Below are 13,189 nucleotides of genomic sequence, written 5' to 3' on the forward strand. Positions count from 1 at the left end.
CAGCTCTCTGTGATGCACGCGCACACACACACACACACACACACACACACACACACACACACACACACACACACACACACACACACACACACACACACACACACACACACACACAAACACACACACACACACACACACACACACACACACACACACACACACACACACACACACACACACACACACACACACACACACAGTTGGCAAAACAAGTGCTTCAGCAGGTATCCGGACTATCCTCCAAGGAAGGCTGTGATCATGACTCTGCGCCGTAGGGATGAGGAAGAGGAAAGCTGCTTCTGAAGGGAGACAGGATGTGCCGGGTGGAAAGTCAATCAAGAAAAGGCGTCTCTAAGTACTTTCATGAAGTTATCGAGGATGCTGCTTCAATGTCTGGAATGCGGTTGTTACCTAATAAAGGTGCAAAACAAGGCTGAAAGAAAGGAGGTGGATGTGGTAGTTATCCTATACAGCAGCCAAGAAAATGAAGAAAAAAAACTAAACCTCCCACATTTGTCCCTGTGTCAGAAACACTGTGGACTTACTGTGTGTTTTTAGTCCTGCAGATCTTTGCACCAAACCTCCAAGATGTTTTTTTCTCCGTGTTATGAAGGTCATGGTTTAACTGCTCTTGTGGTCTTAAATTCAAAATAACTAAATAAGCAATTAAAACAAAATCATTTAAATGAATTCTATGACATTATTACTGATCACATCTGCACTGGTTCACACTGACTTGGTGCTATGATTTAAGGGTTGATTTAACACCCAGCACATCAAATCATCCAAATAAAAATAATTGCTGCTGGTCAGTAATTAAAAAATGGCAATACAATGTACTTAAATGTGACTATCGTGCTGATAAATTAATGTATTAGCCTGTTCCAAAAAACAAAACATAACAAAAAAAGCACTAGTTTTGTGTCTCCAGTATAAAATTATTCAGTTCCTTCAAAAATTCCAAATGACATCTATACGTGAGATATGACTTTCCAAACCGGATTTTTAAATAACGAGAGCCCTAAAAATTATGTACCACATGGGTTTATAGTTGAATTATGTCTTATTGGACTGTGCTGGTCAGGCCCTGCTTTAGCCAGAGCGAGGCCATGCGTCAGATCGTCCCCTTGGGTGATGATAAGGAAGCCCGTCAGCAGCATATTCTCTGAGTCTGAGTTATGTGTTGTGACGGGCTGGCTGGCACCACAGAGACCCAGAGGCACCAAGCAGAGCCAGCGTCACCCTGTGATGACGGACGATGGCCGATTGTTTCCTGTTATTGAAACACGACTCATGGTTAGAGGCGAATAGACATTTGGTGGCGGGTGGCAGAAGAAAAGGAAATCCAATGAAGTCAAGAGCTGCTGCATATGTGTCCTTTATTGTCTGACTCAAATGTGACAAAAGAACCTTAAACAAATGGCATTTTACTATAACAACTTATTACTGTTTCCAAAAATAGTTGCACATTGACTTCATAGGGCCGTTTTACTGATATATCAATTAATAAAATTGATTACCTGTTAGTCAGATCATTCAATGAGGGACTGCTTATATTATAACCTAGTATTAAAAAGAACTAGAGCAACGCACTCGAAGAGCTCAAACCTCCACCAACACTAGTTTCCAATTCCACAAATTTTTACCTTGGAAAAAAATTTCAAGGTCGAAGTCCTGTTAGAAATGGCTTTTCAGAAGCTAAAATATACAAAGATATAGATCAAAAGGGCTTTTCAATGTTAAAATCAAATATCCGCTAAATCTGCAATATGGATCATATGCGGATCAAACTTAGTCTATTCACTGAGATAGTCCATGGGTCAAGCAGGTTGTCGGTGCCATTTAAGGTGATGAAACAACACTTAGAATCCAGCCTCAGTGTACCACAGCCTACACAAAAATGTAGGATAGACATCCCAACGTGGTAGTTGTAGCCAGGTAGGGGTCAATGAAGAATTACACAGAGGTCAAAATGTAAAAATGCTCCAATCATGTTAAAAACTATACCACATTATTTGTCTGATCATAATGATTCCAACAAAGTATAGTTTGGACTATCTGTGACAGAATGTTCTGGAGTTATGGGGTAAAAACAGCAAAAATGGTGACAAAGGTCAGTTCCAGTTTGTACAAGGGTCAAAAGTTAAAGTTGCTCCAATTTCAGTGAAAAAAAAAGAAGATGCAAATTAACATTCAGTACAGTCAAAACTATTTCATTTATTAATTCTTTCATTTCAACCAATAATTTGTACCTTTTTTTTACTGAAATTGGAGCAGCTTTAACTTTTGACCCGCTTTGTCACCATTTTTGCTGTTTTTACCCCATAACTCCAGAACATTCAGTCACAGATTTTCCAAACTATACCTTTTTGGAATCATTATGATCAGACAAATAATGTGATATAGTTTTCAACATGATTGGAGCATTTTTACATTTTGACCGCTGTGTAATTCTTCAATGACCCCTAGATAGCTATAACTACCACCCTGGGGTGGATATAATACATTTTTGTTGAGGCCATGGTACACTGAGGCTGGATTCTAGTGTCGTTTTGTCACCTTATGTGGTACTGATTAGGTCAAAGTTGATGACTGGCTCATACACTAAAAGTGCCAGTTGGCACCTCATTGTGACAAATGAGAGTGATTGAGGCATTTTTGATCGACATATAATGTAAAATGTACACCAGATGGGCTTTTGAATATTAAATTCAAATGTCCACAAAATCCACAATCCAGACTTGACCTGGATCAACCTTTGTCAGGCGATAGTGAGTGTCAGTCTGCACCTCACTTTCAAATATGAGAGTGATTGGGGCATGTTTGATTAAGATATAATGTAAAATATAATGGGGTTTCTGGATCAGATCCGAACCAAGTGTTGTCAGTCGATAAAGGATAACATCCTATATAAGGCTCTCAAATTTGAAATAAAATTGATTTTTTTTTTTGACAGAGTTATGAATTTTTGAAAATTAGTTCAATGTGAAAAACAGGGATTTTTCCAAATTTCTAAGATTTTTCCTGACATTGCCCTATGACCTTGAAAATTGAATCAGTTCTTGCCTACCAGGATATGAATCTTCAGTAAAACTTTCATAACAACATATGAAAAGCTGTGGACTCCAGGCTGTTCACAAACAAACAAATGGGGCAAAAACATAACCTCCTCCAAAGTCGCTGGAGGAGGTTATAGCTGCAATTCTTATTATGCTAAAAGCTGCCAATATTTACCCAAATAATAGTCACTGGTGTCTGTCAGTAATTTCACAGCTGAATCTGTCATTATTTTTTCGCAATTAATGACGGATGTTTTGTGGACCCACTCACTCACTGTCTTGCTAATAGCAGGGAATAACTACATATTAGCACAACACAATTTTTAAACAAGATTGACAGGCTCATTTACGAGCCAGTATGCTAATTTAGTTTCTGCAAGTATACCCAGACACAAATCACATACAGCACATGAAGAGAGTGTATTTGACATAGCCAGGGGGTGTATCTGGCTTATCATTATGTTTTAAAAGTAAATAATTTATAATAATTCATAATTTCTTTTTATTGTGTAAAAAAGATGTATACAGAAATGTATATAAAGACACATAACAATTTTGCAATAAAAACAATTTTAATTTTAATTTTGGTGTTTGTGTTATAATACAAATCACAATTTATTTTAAAAATGTTAACACTGGGTGAGGAGATCACTTCTCGTGGTAAACTATTCCATATTCCAATTGCTCAATTGCTAAAGAATTTTTTTCTTAAATTCAACCTGGATCTTTGTACAACCCCAATTCCAATGACGTTGGGACGTTGTGTAAAATGTAAATAAAAACAGAATACAATGATTTGCAAATCGTCTTCAACCTATATTCACTTGAATACACCACAAAGACAAGATATTTAATGTTCAAACTGATAAACTTTATTGTTTTTGTGCAAATATTTGCTCATTTTGAAATGGATGCCTGCAACACGTTTCAAAAAAGCTGGTACAGTGGTATGTTTACCACTGTGTTACATCACCTTTCCTTCTAACAACACTCAATAAGCATTTGGGAACTGACGACATGAATTGTTGAAGCTTTGTAGGAGGATTTCTTTCCCATTCTTGCTTGATGTACGACTTCAGTTGTTCAACAGTCCAGGGTCTCCGTTGTCGTATTTTGCGCTTCATAATGTGCCACACATTTTCAATGGGCGACAGGTCTGGACTGCAGGCAGGCCAGTCTAGTACCCGCACTCTTTTACTATGAAGCCACACTGTTGTAACACGTGCAGAATGTGGCTTGGCATTGTCTTGCTGAAATAAGCAGGAACGTCCCTGAAAAAGATGTTGCTTGGATGGCAGCATGTGTTGCTCCAAAACCTGGATGTACCTTTCAGCATTGATGGTGCCATCACAGATGTGTAAGTTGCCCATGCCATAGCACTAACACACCCCCATACCATCACAGATGCTGGCTTTTGAACTTTGCACTGGTTACAGTCTGGATGGTCTTTTTCCTCTTTTGTCCGGAGGACACGATGTCCATGATTTCCAAAAACAATTTGAAATGTGGATTCATCAGACCACAGCACACTTTTCCACTTTGTGTCTGTCCATTTCAAATGAGCTCGGGCCCAGAGAAGGCGGTGGTGTTTCTGGATGTTGTTGATGTATGGCTTTCGCTTTGCATGGTAGAGATTTAACTTTCTCTTGTAGATGTAGCGACAGACTGTGTTAACTGACAATGGTTTTCTGAAGTGTTCCTGAGCCCACGTGGTAAGATCATTTACGCAATGATGTTGTTTTTTAATGCAGTGCCGCCTGAGGTATCGAAGGTCACGGGCATTCATTGTTGGTTTTCAGCCTTGCCGCTTATGTGTAGAAAGTTCTCCAGATTCTCTGAATCTTCTGATTATATTATGGACTGTAGATGATGGAATCCCTAAATTCCTTGCAATTGGACGATGAGAAACTTTGTTCTTAAACTGTTGGAGTATTTTTTCATGCAGTTGTTCACAAAGTGGTGATCCTTGCCCCATCTTTGCTTGTGAACGGCTGAGCATTTTGGGGATGCTCCTTTTATACCCAATCATGACACTCACCTGTTTCCAATTAACCTGTTCATCTGTGGAACATTCCAAACAGGTGTTCTTTAAGCATTCATCAACTTTCCCAGTCTTTTGCTGCCCCGTCCAAACTTTTTTGAAATGTGTTGCAGGCATCCATTTCAAAATGAGCAAATATTTGCACAAAAACAAAAAAGTCTGTCAGATTGAACATTAAATATCTTGTCTTTGTGGTGTATTCAATTGAATATAGGTTGAAGAGGATTTGCAAATCATTGCATTCTGTTTGTATTTACATTTTACACAACGTCCCAACTTCATTTGAATTTGGGTTGTACTTCAAGGCTCATTTCATGGCCTCTGAGGCCAGCATACCTTCTCAGTTGAAAGAAATTGGCAAAATTTACATCTTCAAAACAATGCAAAATTTTCTAAATCTCGATTGGGTCACCTCTAGTACGTCTGTCTTCTAGGGTAGTTAAACCTAATTCTGAAAGTCTTTCTTCATAAGACATATGCTGCAATTCTGGAACCAACTTCGTGGCCCTTCTCTGCATTTTTTCTAAAATATTTTTATTTATTTTTGTATGGTGCCCAGACTTGAACACAATATTAAAGATCAGGGTCACCACAGCAGATCCAAAGTAGATCTGTATGTTGATTTGGTTTGTTGATTTGATTTATGCAACTTTCTGGCACAACTCCACGTTACATGGAGAAATGCAGCAGGGGTGGGGTTTGAACCAAGGACCCTCTGCACTGAAACCAAGCACGCTAACCACTTGGCCACATTTCCTGTTTGCTTTGAAAGATTTATGCACATTAAAATTTTCTGCAAACATTTTGCAAAGCACTATTTAAAATTAAACTTTGCATCTCAGAAAGAGCACCTACAATGATTACACTAGAAAGGACTAAAAATGTTTAACTTTAAGCAACTCTGAGATTAAAATTGAAAAAACTTGATAGGAATCAGGCTTTATTTAAATTACATCTAAGTACAGCGACGGCTGTTTTTGAATAGACTTTATCTAATATGTTGATTATCTTGGAAACTATTCTAAATTATGCATTCATTACTAGTGCATAGCTTCTAAAAGCAATGAAGGTATTAAGGACATGGTTTAAATAGCTGTGTGCAAAAAAAAGAAACTCTTTGTGCATTTTATGGACAGTAAAACCTTGAACATGTTTGGGTTATGTGACGTAAACCCAGCATTTGTAAATTTTGCATAATGCTGCCTGATGAAGTCCATTATTTTCGAATAACTGGCGTATATCTTGTAAAATGAGCTGTTAGGTGTGCACGGCTTGTGAAATACAGCTGTAATGTTTAACTGGCCACAAGTGAGGGATAATACTGATACCCAAAAATGTGTAGAATTGTGGGGCTAAGTGAACATCTGTATGGTCATAAGGAATGCCAGTGAAATATGCAATACGTCAAGCACAGGTCATTCGCGGGGCTGTATCATGAAAACGGAGTGGGGTGTGACATCATATCAGGACAGCTCAGACGTGATTATAGACTGTTGTCGGAGATAAGCAGACTGGTGAGAGAGGAAGACATTTTTCAAGATCACTGGAGTCTAAGGTCCAAGCTTTAGTTTTTCATTCCAATTTGCACCCGACTTGTCACACATTAACAGTCCATCAAGGTCAAATTTGACAAAGGTCAATAATTAGTGTCAAAGCCAAAGGGGTCAAAAGTCATAAATTTGACAAAGGTCAATAATTTGTATCAAAGCCAGTGGGGTCAAAGGTCAAAGTATATGTTCTTCACTCAGGGGCAGATCATGGACCAAAAAAAATAAATAAAAAATCCTGCCGAATACTTTTCTGAACCCTCTATTTGGCAACAGGTGACTCAGTTAGATACATTTATACCAGAACATGATTCAACAAGGGTGTTGACTTTTTTTTAGCCACAGACATTTTAAATGTTTTCTGTTACTTGCCATTATAACATCATGGCATCACATTCAAGATTGCACAATACAAGTTCAAAGTAATAAAAAAACAAAACAAAACAAAAAACAGGTTAGGGTTAGGGTTAAGTTTCTTTTCTCTGTGGTGTAATTGTAGTGTAATTTGTGGTAAAATATTTGCCTAAATGCAGGAAATGGCAACTAAAAATTCAAAAATTTCTAGAGGGGGGCATCCCCCCTTACTCATGCCTTTAAAAAATCCTGGATCTGCCCCTGTCTTCACTTTTACTTGCACCAAATGTGGTACACACATTTGGTGCAACACATGGCTGAGGTGAAATGTGCTAAAAGTTGATCACCGGGGTCAAGATTGCTGGAGTCAAAGATAAAAACAAATTAAGATTTTTTTGGCTCTGATTAACACCAACCTTGGCAAATATAATGAGATGCATTCTGGATTTTCTTTTCCATCTTACAAAGTCCTTAAAACTCTATCATCCTAACATGTTACTTTTTAAGTGACTTTCAACCGCTCCTGTGGAAGCCGTGCAGCTGATATCTAATTGCCTCCACCAGGAAAACATTTCCAGGCCCTGAACTGATTTTCATGAAACTTTGGTGATGTATGAGACATAATCCCAGGAAGAATCATTACATTTTGATGTGGCTCTATCCAACTGGATAGAAGCAGAATTATTTTTTTCTTTCTATAACATTGTGAAATAGTCCATTTTTCAACATTTACACCAACTTCTCATAAATGGACAAACAAATTTTTTGTAAGATGTCTTGGAGGGCTAGAACATGAGCCAAAGACACTCACACTGGATGTTGGAGTGAAAAAAGGAAGAATTTTCACTTTCTTTCAAGTGACAAGATCAAGAATTTGTCAAGAATTTTCACAGAGTTCTCAAAAAGTGTTTAATTGTCTTTGCTGGGTCATGAAACATTCAAGAAATACACCTAAAATTTTCCAGTGGATTCAGATAATAGTGTGGAGCAGCAATTTTTTTCTGTAATATTGGTATTTTTCAGTGTTCTCAATAAATAAGTCATGAATTTTAACAGTGAGGACACAGAATGGTTCAGTTTTGATGTACCTCCTCCAAGAGTGTGATTGAAATACATGATTAATGGATTAACCTTTAATTACATTTTTCTGGCTGTTGTTTTCAGCCTGATGATCAAGTCATAAAAAAATTTCTGATAGCAGGATGTTGTTAATGTAGCTGACTGATGTTTTAACTGGAAACTATTTCTGCCAAACAAAACTGTTGTGAATCATGTATTGTTTCCAGAAAAATTCATATCCTTTCTGTTGACACACAGGTCACCTACATTTTTATCCACATTCCCAACGGGCATATGGATAAGAGTATGTGCTATCTTAATTCAGGCCATATATGGGAGCATGCACTGGACCTGTGTTTTGCTGTACCATCACACTATGGGACCACCTGGGGTCCTGGATGGCAACCACCCAGGCGGACAAGTGGTCCATCACATTTTCCTGTAAATGGTCATCTATCTTTTTGCATGCAGGTGATGTGTGGGCGTCCCCTTGGCCTTTTCCAGCTGCTGGGGTCCTCATCACTGCAGCACCTGGAAGAAACGCACAACATGGAAAAAATGTCACAGCTGATGTTGCCTCACAATGCACATGATGGACCTCATCTGAGGGTGCCAAACTAACTGTATTGCCAAGACAAAGTCATTCCAGGGATACCCAAGAATCCTCTGAAGAGACCGAGGACAAAGACATACAGCCATCACCTTAGGTCACTGGTGAGCATCCAAGTCTTCCAGTCATATACTGACAGGAAGATCAAGGGCTCTAAAGACTTGGATCTTTGTTCTCTTGCCAAGATATGAGCACTGCTTGACACATCTGTCCAGCAACCTCTTTATTTCATTGTCTTTCAGGTGGCTCTTAACCTCAAAGACAGAGGACAGAGCAACATGAACGTTACTGCTTTTTCTCTTGATGAAAATAAAATATAGAAATATAGAAAGTACTCTCAGCTGTATGAGCATGTAATCAATGAAAGAGTGTGTGGAAAGTATGTGACTTTTGACCACTTAAAATAGGTCAAGGTTAGCCATCTTTGAACTTGTCCAAGGTCTGTGTCCCAGGAATGCTTCCTATGAATTTGAAGACCCTGTCATGGTTGGGATTTGTGAGGATGTTTGATTTGTTTTGGTGTTTATTTCATGTGTGGGTTTTTCTATGAGTCTGGTTGGTGTTTTTATGACTGCACTCTCTTGTCTTTCTGTTGGGGTTTTGGTCCCTTTTGTTTGCCATGCCCTCTTCCTGCTTGCTCTCCTGCACCTGTCTGATTATGCCTCATCACACCTGCTATTTATGCCTCACATTTCCCTTATATCTCTGCCAAATTGTGTGCGTTATTTCTGTGTTTCCAGCCTTTTTTCCTCAGTTCCTTGTTCAGCCGTCCACCTGTTTTTTGACCTTGCCTTTTGTCTTCTGTTTTGGACACAGGTTTTTGAAAAACCATCACTGTGTTTGAGTCCTGCATTTGTGTCCTACCTTTTTGTGTCAGAGATCATGACAGACCCTGGCAGTAATAGGAATGGACTTATGCTGAGCACAGACAGACAGACAGACGCAAAGTCTTCACAATACTTGAGTAAAAACACCTTGGGTTTTTACAAGTGTTTTTACTTGGGTAAAAACAGTTTTTTGTTTGTAAAGATGCTTGAACTTTTGATTTGCAGCAGTGTATGTATACAACAAAAGGGGGGAGGGGGGCAAAATATGTATTTGTTGTGAAGGTGTAGTAACACGGACCCACAACAGGGGGCGTAAATGAACGGATGATAGATGAGCCAAAAGACAACAATTTAATGTTGTGAATGTGCACAACGGAATACAGACAATAGCAAATTTAGAATCAAGTCAAGGCAGGAGGCGGTGCCGGTCCGGGGTTGCAGAGGGGTGAGGTGTGGCGTGGCTTGATACGTGAAACATGAAAAACTGGGTGGATCCGCAGTGAAGCTGGGAGCTGTAGCTTCACTGCGGCCGGGCTGAGGATCTTGAGAATTTTGAATGGTCCAATGTATCGGTCCTTCAACTTAGGGGAGTTCACTTGGAGGGGGATGTCCTTTGTTGAAAGCCACACCTCCTGCCCGGGCTGGTATGCAGGGGCCGGGGAACGCCGGCGGTCTGCATGGGCCTTGGCCCTCGTCCGGGCCTTCAACAGGGCAGAGCGGGCGGTGCGCCACAACCGACGGCATCTTCGTAGGTGGGCCTGGACCGAGGGGGCACCGACCTCTCCCTCCACCATTGGAAACAATGGGGGCTGGTACCCCAAACACACCTCAAATGGGTAGAGGCCGGTCGCAGAGGACACCTGGCTGTTATGAGCATACTCGATCCAGGCCAGATGGTCACTTCAGGTCGCCGGGTGCGCGGAGGTCACGCAGCAGAGGGCCTGTTCAAGTTCCTGGTTCGCCCGCTCTGCCTGTCCATTCGTCTGTGGATGATACCCGGACGAGAGGATCATGGTGGCCCCCAGTTCCCTGCAGAAACTCCTCCAGACGTGAGAGGAGAACTGAGGACCATGATCCGAGAGTCAGTTGGTATCCCATGCAGACGTACAATGCGGTGGACCAGGAGGTCTGCGGTCTCGTGGGCTGTTGGGAGCTTCGGGAGGGCCACGAAGTGGGCCGCCTTGGAGAATCGGTCCACTACCGTGAGAATGGTCGTCATGCCCTGGGACGGCGGGAGGCCCATGACAAAGTCCAGGCCGATGTGCGACCAGGGGCGATGAGGCATCGGAAGCGGCTGGAGGAGTCCTTGAGTCTTCTTGTGGTCCGCCTTGCCCCTGGCACAGGTGGTACAGGCCTGGACGTATTCCCGGACGTCGCCCTCCATGGACGCCCACCAGAAGCGCTGCCGGACCACTGCCACGGTTCTTCGCACCCCCAGGTGAGGGTGGCCACGATAGTGGACTCGGGGATGATTGGTTCCGGAGGATCTGACAGCTCCGTTTTGACCTCCTCTTCATGTACCCGGGACAAGGCGTTGGATCTCTGGTTCTTGGTCCCGGGGCGGTAGGTGATCTGGAAGTCAAAATGCCCGAAGAACAGTGACCAGCAGGCTTGCCTGGGGTTCAGACGCTTGGCGGTCCGGATGTACTCCAGGTTCCGATGGTCCGTGAAAACCACGAATGGCACTGCAGCTCCCTCCAACAGGTGTCTCCACTCCTCAAGAGCCTCCTTCACTGCAAGGAGTTCCCGATTGCCCACGTCGTAGTTCCGTTCTGCCGGGGTCAACTTGCGGGAAAATAGGCACAAGGGTGGAGGACCTTATCGGACTCCCTGCTCTGGGACAGCACGGCTCCTATCCCTGAGTCAGAGGCATCCACTTCAACGACGAACTGGCGGCTAGGATCGGGCTGCACCAGAACTGGGGCAGTCGAGAACCTGCGTTTCAACTCCCTAAACGCAGCTTCACACCAATTCAACCAGGTGAAGGGGACTTTTGTGGAGGTCAGGGCTGTCAGGGGACTAACCACCTGACTGTAGCCCTTAATGAATCTCCTGTAGAAATTTGCAAAGCCGAGGAACTGTTGCAGCTTCCTACGGCTTGTCGGTTGGGGCCAATCTCTCACCGCCGCAACCTTAGCCAGATCAGGGGCAACGGAGTTGGAGGAGATTATGAACCCCAGGAAGGACAAAGAAGTGCGGTGGAACTCGCACTTCTCGCCCTTCACAAACAGCCGGTTCTCCAACAACCGCTGCAGGACCTGACGTACATGCTGGACATGAGTCTCAGGATCCGGGGAAAAGATGAGTATATCGTCCAGGTATACGAAGACGAACCTGTGCAGGAAGTCCCGCAAAATGTCGTTTACCAAGGCTTGGAACGTGGCGGGGGCGTTGGTGAGGCCGAACGGCATGACCAGGTACTCAAAGTGACCTAATGGGGTGTTAAATGCCGTCTTCCACTCATCTCCCTTCCGGATCCGAACCAGGTGGTAAGCATTCCTGAGATCCAGTTTAGTGAAAATCTTGGCTCCATGCAGGGGCGTGAACACTGAGTCTAACAGGGGCAACGGGCATCCATTGCGAACCATAATCTCGTTCAGCCCTCTGTAATCAATGCATGGACAGAGTCCGCCGTCTTTCTTGCCCACAAAAAAGAAACCAGCACCCATCGGGGAGGTGGAGTTCTGGATCAACCCAGCAGCTAACGAGTCCCGGATGTAGGTCTCCATTGATTCGCGCTCTGGACGTGAGAGGTTGTACAGTCTACTGGACGGGTACTCAACGCCCGGGATCAGATCAATGGCGCAATCGTACGGCCAGTGCGGGGGTGCCAGATCTTTGCTGAAGACATCAGCAAGATCGTGGTACTCCTCAGGCACCACTGTCAGATTGGGGGGGACTTTTTCCTCCTCGTTAACAGTCAAACCGGGGGGAACCGAGGATCCTAAACACACCCGGTGGCAGGTTTCGCTTCACTGAGCCACAACCCCAGACGGCCAATCAATCCGGGGATTGTGTTTAATCATCCATGGGAAGCCCAAAATTACACGGGACGTAGAAGGAGTTACATAAAACTCAATCTCCTCCCGATGATTCCCAGACACCACCAGAGTTACTGGTTGTGTCTTGTGTGTGATTAATGGAAGAAGGGTGCCATCTAGCGCCCGCACCCTCAATGGTGAAGGGAGCACCACTAGAGGGAGCCCTACTTCCCTTGCCCATCTGCTGTCCAGCAGATTCCCTTCCGACCCCGTGTCCACCACTGCTGGGGCTTGAAGGGTTAGATCCCCACTCAGGATCTTAACTGGGAGGCGTGCAGATATACGTGTGTGTCCCACGTGAATGTTATGACCCACCCTTTGCCCAGTCTCTAAAGGTGAGTGTTGTCATTTTGGCCATTTGGGGCAGTTTTTCTGTATGTGCTCCTTTGAGCTGCAGAGAAAACACTCCCCGCGGGCCAGCCTCCTCAATCTGTCATCTGATCTTATTTTGGCCCTGCTTGTTTCCCTAGCAACATCAGCAGGGGGAGCTGTTACCACACGGAGCGCTGAGGCTGTGGAGCGTGGGGACGGCGGCGCCTTTTCGGACCCGGAAGGGAGAGGGACGGCTCGTGCCCGGCCACGTCCTTCGTCTCGCTCCCGACGACGTTCTTTTAATCGATTGTCTAATCGTATGACCAGGTCGATAAGCCC

The sequence above is a fragment of the Thalassophryne amazonica genome, chromosome 17, assembly GCF_902500255.1.
Source record: "Thalassophryne amazonica chromosome 17, fThaAma1.1, whole genome shotgun sequence".
In the NCBI taxonomy this organism is placed as follows: Eukaryota; Metazoa; Chordata; class Actinopteri; order Batrachoidiformes; family Batrachoididae; genus Thalassophryne; species Thalassophryne amazonica.